The sequence below is a fragment of the Anguilla anguilla genome, chromosome 12, assembly GCF_013347855.1.
Source record: "Anguilla anguilla isolate fAngAng1 chromosome 12, fAngAng1.pri, whole genome shotgun sequence".
Classification (NCBI taxonomy): Eukaryota; Metazoa; Chordata; class Actinopteri; order Anguilliformes; family Anguillidae; genus Anguilla; species Anguilla anguilla.
In genome coordinates this window covers 39,372,961-39,386,266 of record NC_049212.1, presented here as the reverse complement: position 1 = coordinate 39,386,266, position 13,306 = coordinate 39,372,961, and the positions used below count along the sequence as shown (strand labels likewise).

The window sequence follows — 13,306 nt, the reverse complement described above, 5'->3', positions numbered from 1 at the left end:
CGAACGGGCCCCGTCGTCCACGGCGATAACCGGGCTTTGCTCAAATGATTAATCTGATCATTAATCCCCCCCCCCTCCCCGCCCCCTCGGCAGAGCGCTCTATGTGAAAGCATTCCTCCGTTTCTTGTGGGGGAGACGCATTCTCATGCACTTTTTTTTCCCCCACAGACTTATCTGACATTGTCCATACTTTCCATGGCCTGGGAAAGGGCCTTGAGATTGTCCACATGCATATTTTTTTTATTAGATTTTTTTTTTTTTTTAACTTTAACAGATTGCATTGTGGGAACCCCCCCATACACACAACGACCCTTGTGACCACACCCTCCCATAGACACGCAGAACCGTCAATCACGGCTCCCTGGGTGTGAGGTCACACCTGGCTCAGGCCATCGGGCCTATCGCCATACAGCAAGCAGGCGCTAACGCGCTCGCTCTGCTAAAGCGCTCGCTCTGCTAGCGGGCAGTCGGACCGCGGTGTTCCAGAGGAGGATCCACCGTAAAGAGAGAAGGCAGAACGGCTCAGTCGCCGCTGTAGTTCTGAGATGGTGTCCCACCCCTCCTCTCCCGCCGTTGCCAGTGGCGATCCGACGCTTATTCCAATATATTTTCTAATATATTTCCCAGCCCCATAAGGGTCCCTTTAAGCTGCACTGAGGAAATGAACAGACCTGCCCCCCCCTCCCCCAGAGAAATAAAAATAAATTAATTTCACAAACAGGATGAGAAAGAAGTCAAAGCACGGCTATCCCCCCCCGTCCCCCCTGTCCCCCCGTCACCCCCCCCTCCCCACGTTCCCCCAGACCCCCGTTTTTCTGCAGTGCTTCCCCAGTCTTGGGAGCGTTTGGGGTGCGTTTATAGGACCGCCAGGCCGAGAGCGAGCTCAGCCCTGAGGCAGGAGCGTTTGGGGGGCGTTTATAGGACCGCCAGGCCGAGGGCGAGCCCAGCCCGGAGGCAGTGGCTCCGCCGGGCGCTGAGAGCCGGCGTGGTCAGACGAGGACAAGCGGCGCGGAAAAAAAAACCGGCTCGTCGACGAGATCGCCCGGCTACACGGGGGAAAAGACGGGAAAGAGAAGAAAATAAACAAACCCCCCCCCCCCCCCAGCATCCGGGGGTCTTTTTTACGGACCTCCTGTTTCTCCCTTTAGAGTTCCCCACGTCCCCCCAAGTTTAAGCGTTTGAGCGCCTTCGATGCATACGGTCACACAAAAAAAACACCCGACGCCATTTCCTTTTCCTGTTTCCACATTAATGTACACATCAAATGTGTACACGCATTCTACAAAAACGTAGTTTAAAAGCGCAACAAAGTAAAAAAAAAAGGTTTTTTTGGGTCTTTTTCACTTTGTATTTCACTGATTATTTGTGTACAATGAAAAGCGTTCAGAATCAGGGCAAAGAGAGAGCAGTTCCTATTCAGCAACGGACACAAGCCTTCCCAGATATTTGAATCCGGATTGAAGGCGGCAGTTCAAACCCGCCCAGCCCACCCCACCCCAGCCCACCCCACGCCTCTCCACCCTCCCCAGCCCTCTCCAGCCTTCTCCACGCCACCCCAGCCCTCCCCAGCCCTCCCCAGCCCTCCCCAGTCCTCCCCAAACATTCAGTGGCACAGACAGAAACATCTGTTTCCACTGCTTCTAAACTGTTTGTTTGTTTTAACAATTTCCCCCCAGTGGTTTTCATTCCAATTCTTAATCTTCCACGAGGCATTATCGAATACCAGGGCCCGAAGGTTAAGAAATCGCTCCAGAACGAACACCTAAGTACTTCTGTTCTCAAACTCTAAACGTTTTTTTTTTCTTTCTTTCTGCGACCCACTGTTGACATATTTGACACAGAACATACAGTAAGCGCGCGCACACATAACAGGCCGTCTGTCATCTCAGTTTGTTTTTCCTTTGTTAAAAATAAATCCCTGAAAACACTCGCGCAATGACAGCATAATGACAGGCCTCCTTCGCAAAGTTCGTACGAATGAAATTTAGAAAATAAAAGGCACAGGTGGCTTGTTAAAGTGCGGTCGTGTTCCCTCTCACACACGCACACTGATACACGCAATGATGCCTGAAGTGAGCTGAGCAAAGCCGGGTTTTTATACAGCCTTTCCAGGAATGATCAAGGACAGAATGAGATTGCACGTCTGTGGTTTTTCCAGGATTTCGCTATAACAAGCCTGCTTTACAGCCTTTTCATGCCCGCACGGTCTGCGTATTTTCATTTAATTCCTGCGGTCGACTGTTAGCGTCGCTATTCAATCTAACAGCTACGTCCCTTTGTGCTCAACTCAGCTTAAAGAACTTAAGCAGCCGTTTAAATGTGCAAAGCCTGCACAGGTAGGGCAGTCAAGGAAATTAACGGGAAATATTGTGGGTTTTTTTTTTTTTTACAACTTATAATATACAACTATCAGTTTGGGCTATTCAAAGTTAAAGACGCAGAACCACAGCAGCGGATCGTTCTACGGTTAATGTTTTGAACATTCGGTATCCTGAGCAGGAAGTTTGCTCTGTGCCGTTTGCGATGTTCTGCAACGCTCCTCAGAAGATAAGTTTCACGGCACGTTCCGGGGGCGAGAACGTTGGCTCCCGCTAGGCTGGGTAGTGGATTTAAAGTATTACGGCAACGCTGTGGCGAATTAAAGCATGCGATTGGCCGCGGTAAAAAGGTCACTGTTTGGTTTCATTCTGGATTTAGCTCAGTCCCAGTTTCATCATACAACATTCAGGCGATATTTCGGTGCTCTCAAATAAAACTCAGGTGATGAATAGTTCCTTTATACTCAGGCACAACTTATTAAAACACTCTTTCTTAACGTGTGAATTATTTTTAAAAACCTACCACAAAATGTCCACCACTATGTAATAAGCAAATAAACTAACGGACGTGTGAATACTTTGTAAAATAAACTATTTACATAGCTGTAAAACAATGACCACACAGATTCTTCTTCACTGTATAACAATCAGAGAGTGTTTGTGGTTCATGCATCAGAACCACAAAAAGGCATCCTTTTTTATCGGAGTCCTTTCGACAATCACGAGAATGTGCGTGAGCTCAGGTCCTTAAGGAAGACGGAGCACGACATCAACCAACAGCTGCAGGCCGTATGGAGAGAACGGGGAGAGATCGCGTCACTGAGATCTCTCGCTGTGGGTACCTCAGAGCGGTTCCTGAAAGAACGGAGGAGAATTTCAGGTGGTCCATATCTATCTCCGCCCCCCCCAGAGGCCAGCCCCCTGAGGGAGGGGGCCAACCCTGGCACACACTTCACCTGGCACAGGTAAAATGTTTTTTAAAAATGTTAACACACTCGGACAGATCGTCTGCAGGCTGACTGATGGTTTCACTTTACCACATAAGCAAAAAAATTCTCAGAAATGCACTGGGATAAAAACACCTGCTTCTTCTTAAAAAGTTTTTTTTTTTTTTTTTTTAAGCCAGTGCTCATTTTACAACAGAGGGATGAATTTGCTCTCAAATCTCAAGTCTTTCTTAGGTTCCCTCCAGAGCATGCTATCAGAATTGCACGGGCATTTACTCATATTTGTTGACTGAGCCTTCTGAGCCTAACCCTAACCCTGTAGTCTCATTCGATAAATACGCAAAGTGAGCCACGCCTGCAAATCCCTGTGTGGGAAAGCCAGACTGGCCCAGAGGACAGACCCACGCGTGTAAAATAAAGGGTTTTAATCCGAGACACCGCAGTCAAAGCACGTGGACCCAGAGTCTCCATCTCCAACCCCAACTCTCCACCACCGGCCGTTCACCGCCATCCACCTCCCGTCTGTGAGTGGGGCGCGCCGTTAATTAGCACCATCCTGCTAATTAATATGCTAATTAATGACACGGGCCTCCTTTGGCTGGCGGGACGGGGTCCACCGTGGGTCCATGTCCGATTGGGGAGAGCGCTCCGGAACCTTGGCCATCCGGGGGGGGGGCTCCTCGCACACGTGACGGACAGATCTGCCGCCCCTCGCGTCTTTCTTACACGCCGCTGACGCCGGCGCCGAACCCCCGTCCGCCCGAGGAGGTGGCAGACGTCGCTGTCAAAGGTCAGTCAGACTTCCTGCGCACACGCCATCTCGGCTGACTGAAGATCCTTTTCTCCTTCTCCTTGTTCTCCTTGTTCTCCTTCTCCCCCCCCACCCCCCCCCACCCCACTCCCCGCCCACCATTAAAAAGCAGTTAATCACGCTCTCAATAGCGACGTGATGCTTTTTTGGAAAGGATGGTGGAGGCAGCCCCAAGGTGAAGGTTTCCACCATCTCCCCTACGGTGGGGGTGGGATGGCGGACGGGGGGCATTAGCATCACCTGACTCTCGCGTTTCACATAAAGCCGTAATAAAGCATTTACGAGGGGGGGCAGGGGCAGCGAGGGCGAGGTCCCCGCTCCCTCCCTGTCTCTCCGGCAGACATGGCTGCAGCTGTGCGATGCTCAGAGCTCTGAGCCAGAGGAGCTGCACTGGGAGACTGTGTATTAGCATAAGTGCACTGTACTGCAGACACGCTCACCTCCACAACGCTGTCTGACTCCTGGGAGGGTAACTGCCCGTAAAAGAAGAGCAGCTACCAGCACTGCTTCTGAACGGAGCCAGACGGATAAGCACAGTCTAACCGCAATGCGACACAACGTAACACAGCACTGACCCCCTCCTTTTGGATGCTGAGCATGAGTACTGTGTGTATGTGTGTGTGTGTGTGTGAGAGAGTGTGCGTTGTGCGTGTGCGCATGTGTGTGTGTGTGTGTGTGTGTGTGTGTGTGAGAGAGAGTGTGCATTGTGTGTGTGCAGCATGTGTGTGCATGCGTGTGTGTGTGTGTGCGCATGTGTGTATGCGGGGATGCGTGTGAACATGTGTGTGTCTGTGTGTATGTGTGTGTGTGTGTGTGTGTGTGAGAGAGTGTGCATTGTGCGTGTGCACGTGTGTGTGTATGTGTGTGCATATGTGTGTGCATGCATGTGAACATGTGTGTGTCTGTGCGTGTGTGCATGTGCATGCGTGCACACATGCGCGTAATTCCTCAGTATGGCCAGCCGTTGTATTGTGGGTACCAGCTGAGCCTGTGAAAGCAATAATCCTGAATGCCTGAAGGGCACAAATCCAAATAAACCAGCGACCAGCAAACCGGCGACCAGCAAACCGGCGACCAGCCAACCGGCGACCAGCCAACCGGCGACCAGCTAACTGGCGACCAGCCAACCGGCGACCAGCAAACCGGCGACCAGCAAACCAGCGACCAGCCAACCAGCGACCAGCAAACCAGCGACCAGCCAACCAGCGACCAGCAAACCAGCGACCAGCAAACCGCGCCGCGATTAAACCGCTACGCACACTTTCATCACGCCCCGCCCAGATAGGAGCTTAACCACCCCCACATCTGCTCACCAGAGGACCCGGGCCACAGGACGGGCTCCCAAAATACATCACAGCACCTCTCGGAGACTCAGCGACACACACAAGACTCCTCTGATGGTCCAGGGCTCGACGCTAACACGTCCTCCTAAGCTGAAAAACGCACTAGTACATCCCAAGTAGCACATGTTGTGCCTAAACTATTATTCCACTTAACACACATCAATTCTCAGGAGCAAATGCTGCTAAAATGGGAGCTCTGTGGTCTTACTGTACATACGCCCTCCGTGGTGCACACAAGCAGATCACTGCACGGTGGAATTAAACCTTCAATAACACAGACACTTCTGCAAAAATACTGCCCTCCTATCCCCAATCTATTTCACAAAGATCTGCTGCTGTCCTGCACACTGGTAAAAATACATGGTCTGACTGTGAATCTTATTTTACAATAAGCAGTCTGAATGTTAAACTGTTAGCAGGCACTTCCTAACACGGCATTTCCTCTGTTAAAACAACGCGCGATTAGGATTAAGTTTTGTTAAAGACAGGAAGTGGAGGGCCACAGACGTTACGTCAGAATGAGCAAACGCGTAGCGCGGGTGCGTGGCTGTCACGCGCGCCACTGCACGTATCATTACACACATCTGCATACGCGCGGCCCGTGCAACACGCTCCTCCACCAACGGCCACACGTGTTTCTGATTAGCCCCGCCTAGCCGAACCCGCTAACGTTAGCATGCCGCGCTCAGCGGCGCAGTCTGGACGATAAGCGCTGCCATATTAACGATTTTATAAATTCTGGAACCAAATCTCCACAAACGCACAGAGGGGCGGAGCGAGCTGCAAAACGGGGGGCAGCGCTCTCTCTGCTGAGGAACGTTCCGGATTTCACTTCCCGGGAATCGGTTTCCAACACCAAGCGCAGTGCCGATTTACCCGATGCACCGTGAACCTTGACCTCACGGGGTCACCACTGGAAGTGCCCTAGCGGTGTTCCTTTTCAGAGCTAAATTCACATTTACGGTCCTTTCCCCCCAGAACGTCTCGATCGGCGGCACATTCGGAAAACCGTTCCCGGGAACGCCGAGCGACGTTCCGAGGCTCTCCCGATCCCAAGCTCACGGCCGCCAGGCCCCCCCCGCTCGGCAGACGGGCCGGCAAACGGTCCGCCAGACTCGCGCCGGTGTCCGGGCACAGGCCGGACCGTGCCTCAGTGACCGCCTGAACCTGAAAGTGTTTTTATTGGAGCCCGTGCAGCTGCGCCCCACCGGCTCCACGGCACGCATTCAGCTCCCTGTTCTCCAGAACCCGAGTCTGAAGCGGACTACTTGGGAGGGTGGGTGTGGGGTGGGGTGGGGGGGGGATAAACCTCAGCCGTGTCTTCCCATTGTGCCATGAGGCTGTGTTCAAGCTTTTTTTTGTCCCGCAAGTGGGCGAAACATTAAATGAAATGTCAGTCAAATGGAAATGAGCGGTCTCCCGATCAAGGGCTTCGGTCAACGAGTCAAAGTCACATGACTGCCGCTAAATGGACACAGAACAAGACCCTGCTCCTCATAAACGCCCGTGTTCCACGCGCACGCATGCATGCATGCACAAATTACAAGGCATGCCTTTTATGCATATTTAATTACCTACAGCTGTTTGCTATATATATATATATATATATATATATATATATATATATATACACATATATGTGTGTGTGTGTGTGTGAAGCTAATGCGTTTACATAGAATTAATCCAATAAATTAATCCCTCTCATTAATAATAATAGCAGGAACATGAAAATAACTCTGATGATCCAGAACAATGCATGTTCCTAAAATGAAAATCTTTAAAACTTAAACACGTAATAGGCTGTATTTCGCAGGTTAACTTGCGCTGTTTTCTCTAACCCACAAACACACTCTAACCCTGACAACCAGACTAATAAAAGAAATAAAACTTATGGACTTTTTTTTTTGACACAGCATATTCTTGGATGCAAAGTTTGTTTTATTTTTTACCCTGAGGCTACCTTAGTGTGCAAAAACTTTGGCAAACGGCAACCACAGCGGCCCGCGGTCAGGCTGTTTACGTGTAGCTGGGATGCACACTGACAGCCTGTCTCAGGACGAAGAGCGGACTTAAATGTTGACTCAACAGTCCTCACCCCTCCTTTCTTTTAATAAAGGTTTCCCCAAAAAGTCAACAACTTAAACACTATTTTTGGGGGAGGGCCCCCAAAATAAAACTTGGCGTTTAATATTTACACAATCTCCTGCCTTAATGACAAAAAAAAAAGAAAGAAATATATTTAGGTAAGGTAAGACAGCGAACAGGACGGGAGCTAAAAAAGCACAGCATTCTAAACGCAAGGTGGAGGCCCGAGCGTTCCGCGTTTCAAAAGCAACCCCTATGTAACAGAAGCTGCTTTGAAGCTCCGTTCAAGATGAGGGCTACCTAAATCACCTAAGGGCGCGCTGCAAAAATAAAAATAGACACTGACTGATTGAAGCAGACTACCTGAAGAGCGGAAATTCAGACTGTGGGATCAGAGGAAGTTTTTCCATTTTTTAAAAATCATTTTATCTTCTCTAGCCTGTCCTTTTGCAAAAGGTGAAATATTACTAAATTCGGCTGATTTCGTTAAAACATGCAACAGCAAAGAAGCACATCATCTCAAAAGCTCCCAATCATTAGTTAAGCGTCCTTGTGTTATAATAATCCATCTCACTGCTCCTCGTGGCTCCGCATGGCTATTCTTTCCTGTCGCTCTTACGCAACGCGTAAGCGATGCTCTTTATACACACGAGCACGCGGCTACATGATTCGCACTCATATCCATGGACGGCCTGAGCCATGTTTCGAGGGTAAAAAATGCCCTCTGCATCGGACAGACGAAGTGCACTCCTGTGTCATGTGCATCTTTTCAACCTCCGCTCAAAGACAAACAACAGCAGCAGTCAATGAGGACAAGAAGAAGCACCTAAATTTATACTCAAAAGCTTAAAATGCTGATTCAAGTACTAACAACTAAGCAAACTAATAACAACCACTAACACCACCACCACAATAATAATAATAATAATAATAATAATAATAATAATAATAACAACATGAGAAGAATGATAGTATGAACAAAAACTACTACTTAAAATGTTGGGGTAGAGGATATGCATAATTTCTTAATTAATTAAGTACTTGATAGGAGCGAAGACTGGCCAAAAATTCTGAACAGTGCCTGGAATCGCTCAGATCTAAAACTGAGGATCTGCGAAATCAGGATCAGGGAAAGCTGGCCTGTCCAGGCAGTGCAGTCCCGTAACTGTTCGTCCCTGGTGATCTCTGACCTATGAACAATTCACCAGGCGAAACGTCTTTGTTCTCTCATTTTTTAAATAAACACATGCACTGACATAATAAACTGTCGTAAAAAATAAGCTATTAAATAAAAATATAAACCTGGATACTTACAAGGTAAGAATCTATGAGAAACAGTGATGCTAAAGCACAGAAAACACTGAGTGGGAGACTGTTAAGGTGTAACACATTCCACAACAAAGTTCATCTGCAAATTATTCCATGGATAATATCTCCAATAAAATGCAGCAGCTTTCCAAATATTTTGATTCCGTGCCATAGATCTTGAACTTCGAGTTCCTCAGATATAATTTAATCTCAAAACCATCAGAGATCCGTTTCCTGGCACAATCTCCCCTCATTTTGCATCACAGCAAGGAATTGGTTGCAGACAAGACATCTTTTCTGGAAAACAAAAATGTTTTCGAAAGTCCCAACAGGTTTTGCACACAAGTAATATAGTCTTCCCTAGAAGTATTCTGTATCCTTTGTCTGTCAGTCGAACAACAAACAACAAACTCTACAACAAACACATGGAGTTGTCACAACAACAGAAATAAAACTACTGGTTGTCTTCAAGTGTGGAGACACACAATTTGAGAACCGGGACAGGACCGTTTCTGATCATATTGCAACAGTATCATACAGCAGGCCTAGCATGAGTTGCAAAAGTTTTAACCGACCGTCACATTCATTGATTAAGGTAAACGCTACCGTTACTCGTGTTATTCATATGCATGCACACATTCAATAACGCTTAGAAAAACGTTTTGGCGTTTCAGACTGTGCTGGTTCCAATCTTGTAAGTAAATGCATTTCTTAACTACTGTCGGAACGATTAGTATTTTTTTGTATTCCGTCAAATATTATCAGCCTCTGTGTGCCTGATTTTTTTCAATTCCATATTTTTTGTTTCTTTAAAGTATTACAGTGTGTTGTCTACGTTGTGCCCCATATTAAACTGACATTAAACATCGCGTGTCAAGGTAAGTGAGATCAAAGTTTTCCTTTACAGCAAACCAAAAGAGTTAATAGGCTACCTATCCTGCGATCTTCCTAACGGAAAACAAAAAAAAACGACTAGGCTTTCGTTCTGATTTAAAGCCGGATAACACAGCCTCAGGTGTCGTCAAATGTCAGAAGCTTGATATTGTGTAGCGTAAAAAAATGTAACTTCATTTGCTTGCTCGTGCGATCTTTCTTCCTCGAAGGAAAACTTCAGCGCACAAACCTCGTGCGCAGTGTTTAGTTTCTATCGATTACCGCTTTGTGTGGAATTTATAACTAATACTGCACAGCAGTGTAAAACGTTAACATATACACATAGTATTGCAGGTCACCTGGTAGGTGTGTATTGAAGTTCCCGATTTCAAAATATCTAGTCACTCTCGACTCCTGCTCCTCCAAACCAACGTTAGTGTTCTCTCGCGACTGTTCCGAAGCAATGCTTAGATCCCCAGTTCCCAGTCCCCGTCCTTACCTCTCTCACTGGAGGTTACGAGCTTCGGCCAGCCGGACGAACTACATGAAAAACGCATTCTTACAGTTGCAAATCCGCACGGGCCCCTCCATTAGACTCTGGCGTTAAAGTACAGATATACTGTAATAAAATAACAAAGAAGCGTATTTTTCTACGCGTCTGTTTTCGGTTCGAATCTTCAAAGTTGACTTAGAAACGCCGGCGGTTGCAGAAGTACGAACTCGCAGGAGACGAAAGCAAATCAGATATTCCGACTGAGTGCGAACAAGGGAGACAGTAACACACTCTCCAACTTTCTCCCTCTCTCGCTCGCTTACTCACTCACTCACTGCAACTGTCCCTCTCGACACACACATTCACACGCGCGCGCACACACACACACATCCTTGAAGCGAGTATCGAATTGCTCAGCAAATCATGGAAGCAGCCACGAGCCCGATCGTCAAACCAGGAATGTTCCTGCCCCGCAGCCCCATACGTTAAAAGCGTAGAAGGGGGAGGAGGGGCAACTCTGGTGCCGGTGTGTTAACCAGTCTCTCTCGAGCGAAGACCGAAAAACGGCTATGTCCTTGGCCACTCTGTCGCGATAGGATGGGTGGGAAAAGTATCGGACTAAGCGGAATTCAGTCAGACGTGTGTTGAATTGGACGATATAACAAGATAAAGCAACTAGATATAACCAAAAGCCAGGAACCCTTAGGACATTAAAATTCGTGTAGCTATACTGTGTGTATAAACTTTTGCTTTTTTATTATCAGACTTTACGTCTTTGTCCGAACCTTAATAGTTTTACAGGTGCGTTAGGGTTTTCTGTCTTCTTTCTGTGTTTGTTCCTTTAATCCCATGCGCGCATCTGCGCTTTAAACAAACACAGCTCTGGGAAATCGATTTTCCGTATTTTGAGTTTACATGCGGACATTTATAGTTGTATTTTCGTTGTAAACGTGTAGGTGAGTTGCCAAATATATAGGTCTAAAATACAATGATATAGCCAACCTCACAAAATTCAATACATTAGTGAGATTACTGGTTGAAAATGGGTTAAAGTTTTACTTATATCACGACATCGTGACAAAATGATGAAGGCTGTATCTTCAGATGGACTAACACACGCCCTTGTCATTTAGCAGAATCTTGTTCAGAAACACGCGCTTATTTAAACGTTTCCCCCCCGAGCACGGACCGCCAATTTATTTATTTATTCATGCATTTGTTCGTTTATTTATTTGCCTTTTGGCTCCATTAAACTGAAACGAAGCGATGTGTTAAGGGGGCGTTTTAGCATCTAACACCCGTGGCTAGTTTTGGCTCGAGAATGAAACGATGTTGGCTGGATTCAGCTGTTTCCATAACACCGGGTGAAACTCCTGCGTTCGGGGCGACGGATGCCGGGCAGTGGGAGGCGGGGGCGGGGGCGGCGGCGGCGGGGTGGGGGGGGGGAAGGGGGAGTTGTGTGTGAAACAAGCGTCTCGTTCAGGGGCGTGGGGGTTGTGCAAACACTGCAATTATCTCTCCGCCTGTAATCTGGGGCTCCAGCCGCTGAAGACATGGCGAAGGGGCGGGCCAGGGGGAAAGGGGGGGACATTTCTACGTTGACTCACTCCACAGGTGCTGTTTACCATTCGGGTAGCCCAGGCCTGCACGTGAAAGGTGCGTTTGAATTCCCTCCCACGGCCACTGGAACCACCGGGGTGCAGTCCCAAGGGGGTGTGTCCCATTACTGTTCACTCCTCACCACTCCTTTCCTAAAACTCCCCCACAACTACCTGTCACCTACCTAATGTAATGTAACGTCACCTACCTGGAAGTTCGTGGAGAAAAGGAGGGGAGGAGACGTCTCCTCCAATATTGGGACTCTGGAGGTAGGGAGGGAGGACACAAAGATGGGTTCCTGGCGCACGGAGGAGAGGAGGTGGTAGTGGAGGAGGGGAGGTGGTAGTGGAGGAGGGGAGGTGGTAGTGAAGGAGGGGAGGTGGTAGTGGAGGAGAGGAGGTGGTAGTGGAGGAGGGGAGGTGGTAGTGGAGGAGGGGAAGTTACATTTTTTGAATATTGGGACGCACCCAATGTCTCAGGGCGGTTGAAACTGACAGCCTGACAGGGGGACTTCTCCCACATAACTGGGTGGAGAGTTCTTGGACCGAGTACTGGGTTGAGCCACTGGCAGTCACAACACACACCTCTCGTCAGTTCGTTCATTTACTTTTTTCTCTCTCTCCTTAGCAACTGGTGATTGAGAATTGCTGACTTGGCGCAACCTTTTATACAGGTCACCATGGTGGAGAACCACTCCTCTCCCAGTGTGAAGTAATAATAAAATAACACAAATGTACAGCAATAGTGTTAACTCTACAGGGAGGTGCGATTTCTCTTTTGGCTTATGGGGATTTTCGTATGAAATGACAGCCGTAACAGACTTTGAGGGAGGGAGAGAGAATGGGGTGCCGAAAGGGGGAGGGGGGGGGATTTAGGATGATTCCAAGGGCCCTGACTGACTGACAGGGGCCCTCAAAAAAATATCAGAACATAGGAGTAGGTGGGGCCCAATGTGAGATCTTTTTCATGGGGCTCAAAATCCCTGGTGATGCCCCTGAGAAGGAGAGACGTGATTGTGTTGTTATTTCATTCACCTTTGTCATCTGAAAAGTCGTCAAGGTTTCCCCAAGAAGACAGTACAGAATTGTACTGCAGACTCTGGGGTACTTTCATAAATAACCTGGCTCTTAAAAACTTCACACTTTTTTTTTCACTTTTGCTGATAGAAGCTGAATTTTGTTTGTTTGTGTTTTTATTATAAAGCTGTTCTTTTCTGTCCCCCCTCCTGTTTTCTACAAGGGCAGTTTGATCAGCTTTGAAGGAGACTTTTCCACTTGTTTCCCTCAGATAGGCTGTTGTTCTTTTTTTGATTCCCTCTGGGCAATGTCTATTGTGAAGCACTGCTTAACAATCTGTAAATAGCACTATAAAAATTCAAATATTGATTGATTGATTTAAAGGACTGGAAATGAAAAGGACAGCCAAGCACTCCACTCTTGTGAGCGCTTACCAATAACAATGCTGACGAAAGCCAGTAATTGAAAGACAAAGACAGGAGTTCGTTGTCCAGTAGTGGTGTTCAGAGAAAA

General features: G+C 47.8%; 1 protein-coding gene across 2 annotated transcripts in view; it reads right to left on the bottom strand.

Annotated features, from left to right (window-relative positions):
• The window catches only part of cdon (cell adhesion associated, oncogene regulated), a 43,692-nt gene extending 33,046 nt beyond the window's left edge, over positions 1 to 10,646 (bottom strand). The window contains exon 1 of one of the 2 annotated variants that reach the window (XM_035383670.1): positions 10,185 to 10,646. The gene's annotated coding sequence lies outside the window, so the exon portion shown is untranslated. Of the gene's footprint in view, positions 1 to 10,044; positions 10,151 to 10,184 lie in introns of those variants that run through there. The other variant, XM_035383672.1, reaches the window with a different exon arrangement.
• Between the last annotated feature and the right edge of the window lie 2,660 nt (positions 10,647 to 13,306).